The 13,818-nt window shown below is 34.7% G+C and overlaps 1 long non-coding RNA gene across 5 annotated transcripts; it reads right to left on the minus strand.

The window, feature by feature from the left end:
- Positions 1–7,300: 7,300 nt before the first annotated feature.
- LOC136062082 (uncharacterized) lies at positions 7,301–10,765 on the minus strand. 5 transcript variants are annotated; one of them, XR_010623920.1, is made up of 6 exons: positions 10,380–10,764; positions 9,893–9,936; positions 9,067–9,261; positions 8,813–8,944; positions 8,585–8,720; positions 7,301–7,719 (listed from the first exon to the last, which is right to left on the minus strand). It is a non-coding gene; the product is annotated as an uncharacterized LOC136062082 (long non-coding RNA). The 5 variants fall into 5 exon arrangements; XR_010623922.1 differs by having other exon boundaries at positions 7,301–7,744; XR_010623919.1 differs by having other exon boundaries at positions 7,301–8,720; positions 9,067–9,336; positions 10,380–10,765.
- Positions 10,766–13,818: the final 3,053 nt, after the last annotated feature.

The raw sequence follows: 13,818 nt of genomic DNA on the forward strand, positions 1-13,818 counted from the left end.
GGGTACTAGACAGAACCAAGGTATTGCATGGTCCAAGGACTCAAATTCATTAGAAAACCAGCTACTCACAGAAGAACCGAAGGGCTAAACTAACTATTTACAGAGGAACCGGAGCGTCAGCTAGAGCCGAATTGTGATGCGATCCTCGGATTCATTCCTGAAGGATAGCTGATGGTCTCATGAGACCAAATTCAGAACGGAACCAAGGTATTGAGCAAAATATTAAAGTACGGCAAGAAAAAGAAAGCATCAATAATTAGAAGCAAAATAGTAAATACTCATTTCAAGTAGAAAGTATGTAGTTTCGTTACAATGCCCTTGAGGCAAGAAGCAAAATGGAATGAAAAAGAAAGCAAATAACAGTGTCCTATGCCATATGCCGTTTCCCTCCAACTCAGTAAGTACATTGTCTTGAGGAGGCTTGTCAAAAGGCTTCTACTAACATCTAGGGACCTTGTCTCGGGGGGGCTACTTCAAAAGGCCCTTCCACGGTAGGGGTAATCGGAGGAACCGTGAGTGTGGCTGGGGAGTTAGCAAGAAGCCTTACCACCTCTTGGGGCACTTCTTGACCCTCGGTTCTAGTCCCCTCCAACGCTCTATGGGGCTCAGACCCCTCAAAAGGTCCGTCAGCTGTAGATGTGTCCTCAGCGGCCCCATTATGACTTTCACTTGCCGATGGTAATGCAGACCCCTCCTCGGAAGTAACAGGAACAACCTCGCAAATTGTGGAAGGGTAAAATACTCTCTCCGCCCTCCTAAGGTCAGACGAGGCATCAACCCCCGCTTGGTTGAGGGCTTCATGCCGGGTCTCATAACAGAAGCGCTCGCACACTACAAGAATTTGAGTTTTGAGGGTGGCTTCAATCTTGGCCACCCCCTCGGCAAGGGCCTCCTCTTTCGCCTATCCTGCGGAACGCTCGGTGTCTTTTCTCGCAAACACCGCCTCGTCTTTGACCCTCACAGCCTCGTCCCTAGCATACTCGGTAATATCCCTTGCGTTGATTGCCTCGACCAACTTGTTCTTCAGGTCGGCGATGTCCTCTTTGGCAGTTCGTAGGTGGCCCTCGACATCCTGCCACCGCTTGGTCTGATCCTCGGCCTGCTTCGTAGCCGTGGTTAGGTCAGGGACCGCATTATCTCTGGCCTTTGTCATCTCCTCTAGATTTTCGATCGCCTCTTTTTTAGATCTGCCTCAGATCTCTTAAGGGTCCTTACAGCCTTCAAGAATTTGTCACGCTCCTGCGCTAAAGCATTACCTCGGCATAAGCCTTCTCGTCCAGCCTAAAAAGGGCCTGGACAGCCTGCCAACGAAAACAGGTACGCCGTAAAGAGAAGGGAGGTGCTAAGCAACAAAGTTACAGTAAGATAAACAGGTATTAGAGGACCCACCATGCCTAGATATCTCTTAAACTTAAGGGTGACCTCTGGCCCACTCTTGCTCCCAAGTTCAGCCATGTCGGCGGGAAGGAGAAGAGACTTCTCTAGGCGTCGGCCACGAGGACCCGTAGTTATCAAAACCCTCCACTCTTTCTGAGGGAACGGACAGCAGGATTTTGAGGGGCTATTGTGGGGCCCGTAGGCCTGGTAGCCTAGGCCCATCTTGCATTTGGCCCAAGGCCTATGCCGAGGAGGGACGGTCGTTCGAGGCTGGTGTATGAAGACCTATGCTTTTCTGGATCCTGCCGAGGACATCCCTGTCCTCGGCGTACCGAGGCCAATTTCAGGTGGGGGACAGGCCCAGAATAGGTTGTCACCTCCCCATTAAATGCGCTCATCTAACCCCCCTGACCACATTAATGGAGATGTAACCCTTGACAGGGAAACATTGATGATGGTGAACCACCCAAGCACTGATAAGGCCTCTGATGGGACAGACGATCAGAGGGAGGGCAAATAGATGATCAACAGGAGGAAGAGTGAGAGAGGAGGAGGAGGACTATATAAGGAGGGCGAACAAAGCAGTTGAGGGGAGGGACCTCCTCGGACAAGTGCCGAGGAGCTACCCTTGGTTGTAAATTAGGTTCACTCCCCTCCAATGGGGAAAAGCGACTTGTGTTTCGTTGCTAGTCTGTTAGGGCCTAACCCTTCGTCCCACTCTCTAGAAATGTATTGTTAAGGAACCTTTCTAAACTGAGTCCCTACAATATTCATTACAACTCTCTAAGACCAATAATTTTAGGTAAAAAAAATGTTGAAGTTACTACTAAATTTAATGAGAAATGCTATATCCATAACATTTTCACAACAAATCATAAGTAATAAGTTATTATTACCTATTATTGGTGGGTAAAAAAATAATTTCTGTGATGGGTTCAAATTATAACAATTAATAACTTACCGTTTAAGATTTGTTATAAAAATGTTATGAATGTATCATTTCTCCAATTTAATATAAGATGTATATACGATGAATGCCATGTTAAAAATAAACGACTTTCTTAATTATTTTTGTGCCTTGTTTAAAAGTCACCCATTCCTCTCTTTTGTTTATGTGCATTTGTTTTTCCAAAAAAAAAAAAAAAAAAACTCATTATTTTGTAAAATCTATGTAATGCAATTTGGATTATTAGACATCACTAAATCTAAGTAATATGTGATGGGCCCAAATTTTTTTTTTTTTTTCCAATTCTTTAATTTTGAAATATGCTAGAGGTATTAAAATTTTTAGGGTAAATTACAGTTGTTCCCTATTCTTTACACCAAATGTTAATTTGGTCTATAATATTAATATTTCAATTGTGTCAATTTGGTCACTAACATTTTAATATCATGTCAATTTGGTCCTTCTTGTTATCCATTAGATAGAAAAATTTGACATGTTAAACGAAGTAATAAAAAATTATTTTTCTTACCCATCAACAGTCGATTATACTGCCACGTCAATTTTTTTTTAAATCCGAATTTTCTTGTTCACACATGAGTTCAAGTTTGGGGAAAATTCTAAAAACCCTAACTTTCTCACTATCGTTAGATTATATCTTCCTTTCTTCTCCCTCATCCTCATTCTCATTGATAGTTGCTTCAAATATGAAAAAGAACCATGTCATTCTAAGTAGCCAGACTTCGCTACAAGAATTTTGGTCTTTTGCGACCAATGTTTTAGCGACGACCCAAAAGGTGTCACTATTAGGAACACATTAGCAACAATAATATATGGTCATTGCTAATAAGTGTATAGTAGCGATGACACTAAGGTAGTCGCTAATAAGTCGTCGCTAACGTCATGGAGGGAATTTTATTTACTTTTGGAAAATTGAAGGAAACTTTTAGCAACAACAATTAATTTTGTAGCGACTACATTTATGATGCTAAAATAAGGTTTATTTTAATGACGGCATCTATTGTCGCTAATAATCATCTTTAGTGACAACCTTGTGTTTCATTGCAGATATGTGGCTAAAAAAATATATTATATATATATATGCTTTATTTATCAGCAATGACACATTGGTCGTTGCTATTAGAAGGCTATTAGTGACGATATAATTTGTCGTCTTTGATAATCTCCTTTTAACAATGACATAACATGTCATCGCAAATATATTGACCTAAATATACTGGAGTGGAAAATTTTCACTCTAAAAAAATGTTAGGAATTATTGGAGGGAAGCAGATTATATATTAGCAACGAATTAGGTTGTTGCTATAAGGGATCTTTTAGTGAAGACAAAGATTGTCGTCACTAATATGTGGGTCAAAATAATTTTGATATAATATGATTTTTTTTTTTTTTGATCAAATGCTTCTAATGTTTTTTTTTTTTTTTTTTTTTTTTTTTTTTTGCTCACGATAAATATTTAGGTAATAATTGAAATTTTTTTGTCACAATAACTCATGAAATGTATTAAAAAAAAACACCTAACATAACGGATTTGAAGTCCCATGAGCCATGATCTCCACCTCTTTCTTAGTCATTATTGCCAATGATATATCACTCATCATCTCTCTCATTCTTTCACAGAAATTTGCTAAACATGTAAATCCACTGCCGCTGTCCAGGTATTTTTATTTTTTCTTTTCTTATGGTTTTGTTCTTAGTTTTTTTCATTAAATTAATAAATATATGTCTTTAAAAAATAATGTATTAATTAAAACCCAAACTTTTATTATTAAAGAATCATATGGAAAAACCAAAAAAAATATTTTGGATGTACTGAACGGTTTGTTTTTCTACGGTAGTGTAAAAGTCATTCAACTTCTTTGTTATACCGAAGCTGAAGAATCACACTCCATCAATCTTTTTACTTGGATTTTGGTAGTGTAAAAGTCATTCAATGACTTTAATTGTACTCTGATCCCAACTTTCTTTGGTTCAATGTACAGTTTCACACATCTATATAATTTTGTCTCTTTGATAACTGAGAAATTTCCATTTTAAGAGAAAAAAATGGTAATATGAAGTCTTCTTTGGACCTTTGAACCTCCTTTGCAGTCGGCATTTTAACCTCCAGGTTTGGCATTTTAACTTTAAAATCTTTGTATCTTTAACCTTGTTCTTTCTTACTTTAGTTTGCCTTCTTTTATTCTTGGTTGTTAGTGGTAAATTCTAATTTTATTTTATTGCTTGCTTTTTTGGACATGTCTAATTGATAATTGATTACACTTTTTTGTAGCACACTATGAACAATATATGGGTTAAATTGTATATTGAATTGTATATTGTACACTTTTTGGGATGCTGAGACCCAACATGACTATTGTCCTTTTGGTTTAGAGAGAAAAAAAACATTTCTTGTTTGCATGCTTCACTCTTTCTATGATTGCTTGTAATTGTTAAATTTCTACCATGCCTAAGTGGGAAAAGGGAATAGGCCATGCCTAAGTGGGAAAAGCGAATAGGCCTTTGCAACTGTAATTGGTGAATGACACAACTAGCTTTATAGGATTGGCTACTACATGGTTATATATGTGTAGTTTTCTATGCGAGCTAGCCATTACCCTTGCATATGGTTTAGTTCTAGCCAACAAAAATTGAAGTGTGGAAAAATTCTAAACTTTCTTTTTATGTTGGTTTGATTCAAATTCCATTTGATAAAAAATTTGTTTCAATCCCCCTGTTTGCTTCACCATTCTCATGATGAGTGTGATTTGAGAATGGTGAAGTAGACAGGGGGATTGAAACAAATTTTCTATCAAAATGGAATTTGAATCTAACCAACATAAAAGAAAAAGTTTAGAATTTCTCCACACTTCCAATTTTGGTGGCTAGAACTAAACCATATGCAAGGGTATTGGCTAGCCCACATAGAGAACTACGCATATATAACCATGTAGCAACCAATCCTATAAGGCTAGTTATGTCATTCATCAATTATAGTTGCAAAGGCCTTTTCCCTTTTCCCTCTTAGGCATGGAAGAAATATAACAATTACAAGCAATCCTAGAAAGAGTGAAGCATGCAAACAAGACATGTTTTTTTCTCTCCAAACCAAAAGGACAATAGTCGTGCTGGGTTCTAGCATTCCAAAAAAAAAAGTGTACAATACACAATTCAATATACAATTTAACCCATATATTGTTCATAGTGTGCTACAAAAAAGTGTAATGAATTATCAATTAGATATGTCCAAAAAAGCAAGCAATAAAATAAAATTAGAATCTACCACTAACAACCAAGAATAAAAGAAGGCAAACTAAAGCAAGAAAGAACAGGGTTAAAGATATAGAGATTTTGAAGTTAAAATGCCAAACTTGGAGGTAAAATTTCAACTGCAAAGAAGGAGGTTCGAAGGTCCAAAGCCGACTACAAAGAAGACTTCACATTACCGTTTTTTTTCTCTTAAAATGGAAATTTCTCAGTTATCAAAGAGAAAGAATTATACAGATGTGTGAAACCGTACATTGAACCAAGGAAAGTTGGGATCTGAGTACAATTAAAGTCATTGAATGACTTTTACACTACTCAGATCCAAGTAAACAATTTGATAGAGTCTGATTTTTTAGCTTCGGTGTAACAAAGAATTTGAAATACTTTTACGCTACCATAAAAGAAACAAACCATTCAGTACATCCAAATTGTTTTTTGGTTTTTCCATATGATTCTTTAATAATTAAAATTAGGCTTTTAATTAATACATTATTTATTAAAGACATATATTTATTGATTTAATGATAAACACTAAGAACAAAACCAAAAGTAAAGAAAAAAGAAAATACCTGAATAGTGACAATGGATCCATAGATTTAGCGGGTCTGTGAAAAAAAATGAGAGAGCTAATGAGTGATATATAATTGGCGGTAATGACTGAGAAAGAGATGGGAATCATGGCTCATGGGACTTCAAATCCATTATGTTAGGTGTTTTTTTTTTTTTTTTTAAGTTATTGTGACAAAACATTTTCAATTATAACCTAAATATTTCATATGAGGGGAAAAAAAAAACCACCGATTAAAATATGAGGGGATTAAAAAAAAAAAAAAAAACTTAATTTAAACTCTTCAAATTTTAAATATGATGATACCCATTTTTCAAAATACCAAAAAAAGAATTTTGATACCCATTTTCCCTCCAAATGTAATTTTTGGTCCATCCCTGACCTGTTTTCCCTCTAAATACAAACACCAAATTAATACCACCAAAAACACAATTGATTTAAATATTCACAATGGCTACACACACAACAATCCTTTCTCTCAAATATCTTTAAACTAAAAAAAAAAATACAAACTGCAGTAAAAAAAAAAAAAAATACAAATTAAAAAACACAATCTTAAAAATACAAACTACAGTTAAAAGCAAAAGCAAAAAAACAAAAAGAAAAAAGAGGCCATCTGTGCTGCGTTGAGGAGGAAGATGAGCAGCCCTTTTCTCTGCTGAAAGGTTTGGTTGATAGAGAGATAAACTAGATTTTGAGGTGGCTTTGTTTTCTGCCCTTGGATCTTTCACTTAACTTGTGTCTTTCATCTGTTTATAAAATGGAGAGAACAGGAGATTTTGTAACAGGCAGGGAGGGGAGCCAAAACCAATTATTTCTATTGATTTTGTTAGAGCATGGGGATGGCTACTGTAATATTTGTTAGCTAGGAGATGAAGTTATATTTTAGAAGGTAATAGCTGATTATTCTAAATTGATAAATGTTATTCTTAATTTTCTTTTTTTTTTTCTTTTTTTAAATTCGCCTTGGGTTCTTGAGTTATTTATGACGACAATTGTCACTATTAGCGAAGACTTTGTCGTCATGAATAGTATTGTATTTGCGAAGACATTAATATTGCTACTGAAAATCTTTTTTGTTACGATTTTTGTTCAACAAAAGTTAGTAATGACATTTTTCGTCACCAATATAATTAACAACGATATTTAAAGCATTAGCGACGACTATATGCCGTTGCTAAAAGGCTAAATTTCTTCTAGTGCGCTTGGTCTTATTGGGACCAAACTTTTACTCAAAAGCATAAGCAATACAAGAACAATTGTTCAAGCAAGATGATTGGCACCATTATCACTATCAATGTTCTTTGGCAGCGGATTAATGAGCCAATCAATGTTAGACATGAGAAGAAACCCATCGTTCTGAACATCAATATTATTACTGCACTACAAAGTAGTTTTCCTCACGTAGCCGTTGGACACGTTCCTGGCAAACATGGTTCTTCCATTCTTGGGCAGTCTTATTGCATATGCTAAAAGCATCCCATAAAGCATAATCCCAACACCTAGATGACTGTAATGATGAATTCCACTTTTTCTCTTCTTCTTATTATGACTGAAGTTTAAGCTTCTCAAATTCATCCAACACGATTCTCGAAATTTGAGTATGATGTGTAATTAATAAGGCAAGAATCATAAATCAAAACATCAAAGCTAGTGTGTGAACTAGTCCAATATACTTTTTATGTTTTTAAGTCAAGTCCTAGTTTGTTTTATTTATGTACTTTGGGTTTAATGGCATGAGAATGAGGATGAGGGAGAAGTAATTTAAAAAGAGAGAGAGAGAGAGAGAGAGAGAGAGAGGATTTTAGAATTTTCCCCACACTTGAACTAACGTGGGAACGAAAAAATTGGGTTTTTGTTTTTGTTTTTCTTGTTTTTAAGTCTAACATGGCAGTACAATTGACACTTGATGTGACAGAAAAAATTATTTTTTATTATTTCGTTTGACATGCTTTTTCCATCCAATAATTAGTAGTAGGGACTAAATTCATACATTATTGAAAATATTAGAGACCAAATTGACACAGTTGAAAAGTTAAGGACAAAATTGATATATGATATAAAGCGTAGAGACCAACTTTATAATTTACCAAAAATTTTATTATGTAAGCTTTTAAAAATTGGTGTGTCAACATTTAAACACAAACCATGAAAAAAATGTTAAAAATACTGTGACTTTTATTACAAAAAGAAACTTATAAATTAGAACGTGTTAACAAATGTGATTGATGTCACATAAAAAACATAATAAATAAATTTCTTAGTCACATATTATTTTACTGGTTAAAAGCTGGGTAGATTTTTTAATTAACACCAATTTCATTTACACGACCATATCAATTTTTTTTTTGAGATGACCCGACCATATCAAATTAAAGTGAAAAGAAACTGAATGACCAATAGATTCCAAGTAGTAAATTGTAAACTACCTGATATAAAGCCACAGCAGCTAGCCCATGATCTCAATCCTCCAACTCCCGATCTCAATCGATTTACAATCAACTATTGCTCATAAACTACAGTTCAATATATCAACAGATTTGTTGTTTAAGTCTGGCAAATGACCTGCAGTTTCTATTAGAGTTCATATAAACTGGGGTTGATTATGTATTTGGAGTATGTAGCAAATTCTCGATGCTAATAGAGTAATTACGTACCTTACTCCTAGCCTTTGTGTGTGTGAACTTTGTAGGTACTAACATTGCCTTGTGCATGGCTGCTGCTCTATGCATGAAGTGGTGTCTTATTTGACAATATTGCCCTTGGTTTCTGCCACACCCCGAACCCAACTACAAAGATTGGCACATGACAATAGCCGCACGCTTATAAAATTAGCACATTTCAAGTGTGCAAGGCCTTCTTAGTAACTAAAATTTATCCTAAAAAATTATATCAAATAAATCTAAAATACCTCAACAATTTCTTTATGAATAGATCTTCAATAATTCAAAAGGAACAAAATCCGAACGTCATGTACATAATGCCAATTGGCCAATAGATATAAGACTATTACAAGACCATCATATCCCAAAATCACTAAGCTGCTTTCCCGGCTCACAACACAGCAACAAAACTTCCAAAACTTGCTATTCTTCACAGTTTGAAACTAGAGGGGAAAGGGGGTGAGTTGACAACTCAATAAGTAACCAAAGTTGTAATAAGTTCGATCAAGCAAATAGATCTGTAAATTAAGTTGTAAAAAGATTGAATATTTTAATCTTACAAATATATCATAGATGGATTAGAAAATAATCAGTTTTCCATATATCAAAAGTTGTAATTTACAATAGGTTCCAAAAACACGAAAGCAATTTCAAGGACTCAAAACAGTTCAAATACTCAAAAATAATTCATATTCTTAACTTTTTTGTGCTAATGTATATCCCCCATTAGTTGGGTCCAGAAACAAAAGGCCCGTAATGCCCCAGATAGAACTAGTTTCAATACTAATGAATAACCCCCATTAGCTAGGTATCAGAGTCAAAACATAATCAGATTGTCCAAAATCATAAATATCAAATCATAGTTCAAACAAAAATACATCTCATTCAAATACATATATAAAATCATATATTCAATTATCAAATATATTTATGACAATTCTTTATTTTTTTACTTTATGTCAATGTAGCTAAAACAATTGAAATAAAATTGTAACATTTGTAAACCAATATTTAGTAGCTAAATTATAGTGATATAAGCAAAAAAAAAAACCAATTAGGAGAAATGTTACTTACCTCCAAAAGCCATAACAAAAGGGCATCAAAATTAGGAGTTCAACCTATTACAATCCAATACATAAATTAATTCATAGACTTAGACAAAGCTACTTAATCCAATTTAAGCCTATTTTTCCTAAACTTAATTTATACCTCTCTAGAAACCTCAATTCAAAATATATTCAATAGAGTAACTAATTTCACTAAGCAACCTAGAGTCCAACTAGTCTAGACCCTCATCCCTTCACTGTAATAATTTTTATCCATTTAGCCTAAGCTCTTCTATTATCAAGTAATTCACTTGAACCATTCCCAACCCTATACATACTTGAACCCATAGGCTTCCCAATCCAACAAATTAATCCAAAAATAACACAATATATCAAACCCTATAAAAATATACATGTTATACTCCAAATTTGTCCCCTCGAACGCATAAATAAAATTTGGTGTGTACAGTATTAATTAAGAAAGGCTTAGAATGGAAAAAGGTTAGGGTGATTACCTAGACTTGGGCAAGCCAAGACTGTCAATGCAACCTTTCTCAATTCTGAATAAGAAGCTAGAGCAGAGTGTCGGTAAAGGGCAAGGCCTAGAGTTGAAACTCCAGGAAAAGCTAGTTTCCTGAGTTGTTGGAGCCCCAATTTCGAGTTTGAGTTACTGAAGCAATCGAATGGCAAAGAATTGTTGTGTTGAGAATGTAGTTGTGGCGGTGTGGTCCAATTTTCTCTTCGGGGGTTTAGACTTTAGAGAAGTAGCGTAACAACAAAGAGAGAGAGAGAGACAGAGAGAGACAGAGAGAGAGAAGTAATGGCAAATCTAAAAGCGAGGAAGGGAGTTACGGCTATTCAGGGGAAAGGGGAAAACTGATTAGGGTTTGTTCCAAATCTAATTACCAAAATACCACACCTTTTTAAGTCTTTTTATTTTTTTTTTTCGCGGGTTATTACAGTTTCTTTGGAGTATTTACGTGGCATTCCCATGGTCTTGAATCATTGTTACTGGTAAACATGGAGTGCAAGACCATTGTGACCTCGCCTCCAAATATATGCTTGTGAACATATAGGTGGTAAAAAAATCAGTAAAGCCGAGCTACGTATTAAATATTTAAAATTTTATTTATTTTATTTTATTTTGAACACAAACTAAGTTGGAACTCATGAATAATCTAGATTATGTACCTGTTTGGGTATTGATGAAAAGGCAATGTCTTGCGTCTGTGTTTTCTTCTTCTTTTTTTTTTTTTTTTTTTAGATGTGCCTTCTGTGGCTGTGGTGTTTTTAGTGGATCTCGTGCACTGTTCACGAGACCTATAAACTTCTTTTTTTCAACAAAGTTTTCATTAAAATAAGTCACATAGCATTATTCACACATTTAAAAATTATTTTATTATAATGTTTTCAATTTGCAGCAAAATAAGTAATATCCAAACACACTCTATATGTTCAAACTTAGTTCATTTTCTTGTCAAACAAACTTAAACTTATTCACGAACTACTTAATTTATTTATTTTTCCTATATATTGTAAACATCACAATTAAATTTTTTATCTTTTCACAAATCTATGCCGGTAATTAATAACTAAAACTATATTATTTTTATCAATTGCCCACTTCGCAGCTCATCACAATTTCAGCCTCCACCAAATTCAAGTTTGCCCCTTTAATATGAAATAATCATGGAAGAACTTATTTTGCTTTACTTTTTCTCTACCACTAGATTCACAGTTTTTGCTACCTAATACCTATGCTATTTTGCTATTTGTTTTATCTATGAATATGAATCAAAGTTTCTTTATTGTTTCTATTTTCTTTCTCTTGAATTTCGGGTCTTATATCTTTTGTAATCTTAAAAGTACATTGATAGACATCGGATTTCTTTGGGATGGTATTGAGTTTCAAGCTTAATGGCCTGTTTGGAAGTTAAAAAAAAGAGGGGAAATAGAGTAGAGGAAGGGAGAGTAATTCAATTACCTTGTTTGAAAGTTTTTTAAAGAAAGAGGGAGAGGGATTTGGAAGGGTTTCAACTACCTCTAACTCCTCATTTTTAATTCCTCCAAATTGGAGAGATTTGGAGGGAGAGTAGAGTAGATAAATTATTGACCAAATGAATTCTCCAATTTACCCTTTCTTAACTAACAAAATTACAAACGAATTATATAAATAATATTTGTTTGTTTCATGAGAAAATTTATATAATCTTTGTCCTTTATTTTATACCTCTCTTTTCTAGTTTTCTCTCTCATACGTTTGCTCTCCCTCTACTCTCTTTTCTCTCTCAGACACACTCACATCTCTCTCCTCCCTTTCTCAAACATCTCTCCTTTCTCTTGTCCCTCTCTCAGATGGGGTGGCTGTGATTCCTGAGGAGTCCGATGGTGGTGGAGGATCGTGGTGGTGCTAGCTGTTGTGGCGGTGGATCGCGGCGGCTGGGGTCCATAAATCCTCCATTTTTTTTCCTTTTGAGCTCTCCCTCTCTTCGTTTTGCAGCCAAACACCTCACTTAAATCGATTTTCGCACCGATTAAACCAAAAAATCTTCATTTTTCGGTTGATTTTTGGTGGTAGTTGTTGAACTGTCAGTGGTGGGTAGGGTTATGGGTTTGCTCAGGTTTGATTTATCATTTATGGCTGGGGGGTGGTGGCTATGGTCTGGCTCTGCTGGGCTGATTTTCTATTGATTTGTGTTTGATTTATTTGGCAACTTTGGTTTGATACTAGATTTGGTTTAGCCAATTTGGGTTTGATGTTTGATTTGTGTTTAATGTTTGATTTGTGCTCTCATTTCATGTCATTTCTGGTTGTGTGCATTTTAGGGGATTTGGTTTGTGTTTCTGTGAAATTTCTGTTTTTTTTTTTTCCTCTACTTGTGCCTGTGTTTGGTTGCTCAGAAAATGTGGAAAAGAAATGAGAATTTGGATTTTGGTTGGAGTTTGAAAAAACCTACTAAATTTGGCACTGTTTAGTATTTATTAATACCCTTTTTTTTAGTTTTTAGGTATATACTTTATTTTGTTTTATTTTTTTAAAATTTTATTTATGCTTCTCTAAAAAAAAAAAATCACTAACATATTCTAAGATTTGGAATAGGGGTAAATTTGTCTATTTAAATTATTTCCTCTACTCTCCATCCTAATTTTTAAAACATTCAAACAAGGGGAAGGTTTAATTACTCCCTTCCCCCTTACTAATTTTAAAAACATCCAAACAAGGTGGAGGGGAACCATTCCCCTCTACTCTCCTCCCCACTACTCTCCTTCCCTCTACTCCACTCTACTCTCCCCCTTCTCTAAACTTCCAAACATGCCATAACTGTCAAAAACAAACTTGTACATATCTTACATGTTCAACCTTTCAACGATTGACTTGGCAGCGAAACAAAAATTAACCCAAAAGCCCATTGTCCTTTCACCGGTCTTCAACATTCTAACCCATGTGCCATTTATCTTGGCCGATTTGTTGAGTTCCTGGCCAAATTCAGTGAGATCTTGACCATATTCAAAAAGATCTAACAAGCATCCACTGAAAGTGAGATCTTGAATTGTGGAATTCCATAATCATTTCTATCAAAATGCCGTCCAACACACACATATACTCTATAAATACACCATGAATGCAAATGTTGTGAAATAAGTCAAACAAATGCATCATGGACAGAGGTAGACTTGGACATTGTCCCCCTTTTTTTTTTTAAATAAAAATATTAGTGTGTGTGTGTATATATATATATATAACTACTAATTTTAGCAATTTTGTTCTATAAAATTACACTTTGCCCCTTTTAATAATATCATTGATTATTTAAAAAGTAATGATATAATCACAAATTTTTTTACAACATTTTTACAAATTGTTGAGGTAGTAAATTTTTATTGGTTTGCATCTAAACTCACCACTTACATCACTTTCTTACTTAGCAATAACCACTCAACACATTAGCAATT

The sequence above is a fragment of the Quercus suber genome, unplaced genomic scaffold, assembly GCF_002906115.3.
Source record: "Quercus suber isolate HL8 unplaced genomic scaffold, Cork oak 2.0 scaffold_379, whole genome shotgun sequence".
NCBI lineage: Eukaryota > Viridiplantae > Streptophyta > Magnoliopsida > Fagales > Fagaceae > Quercus > Quercus suber.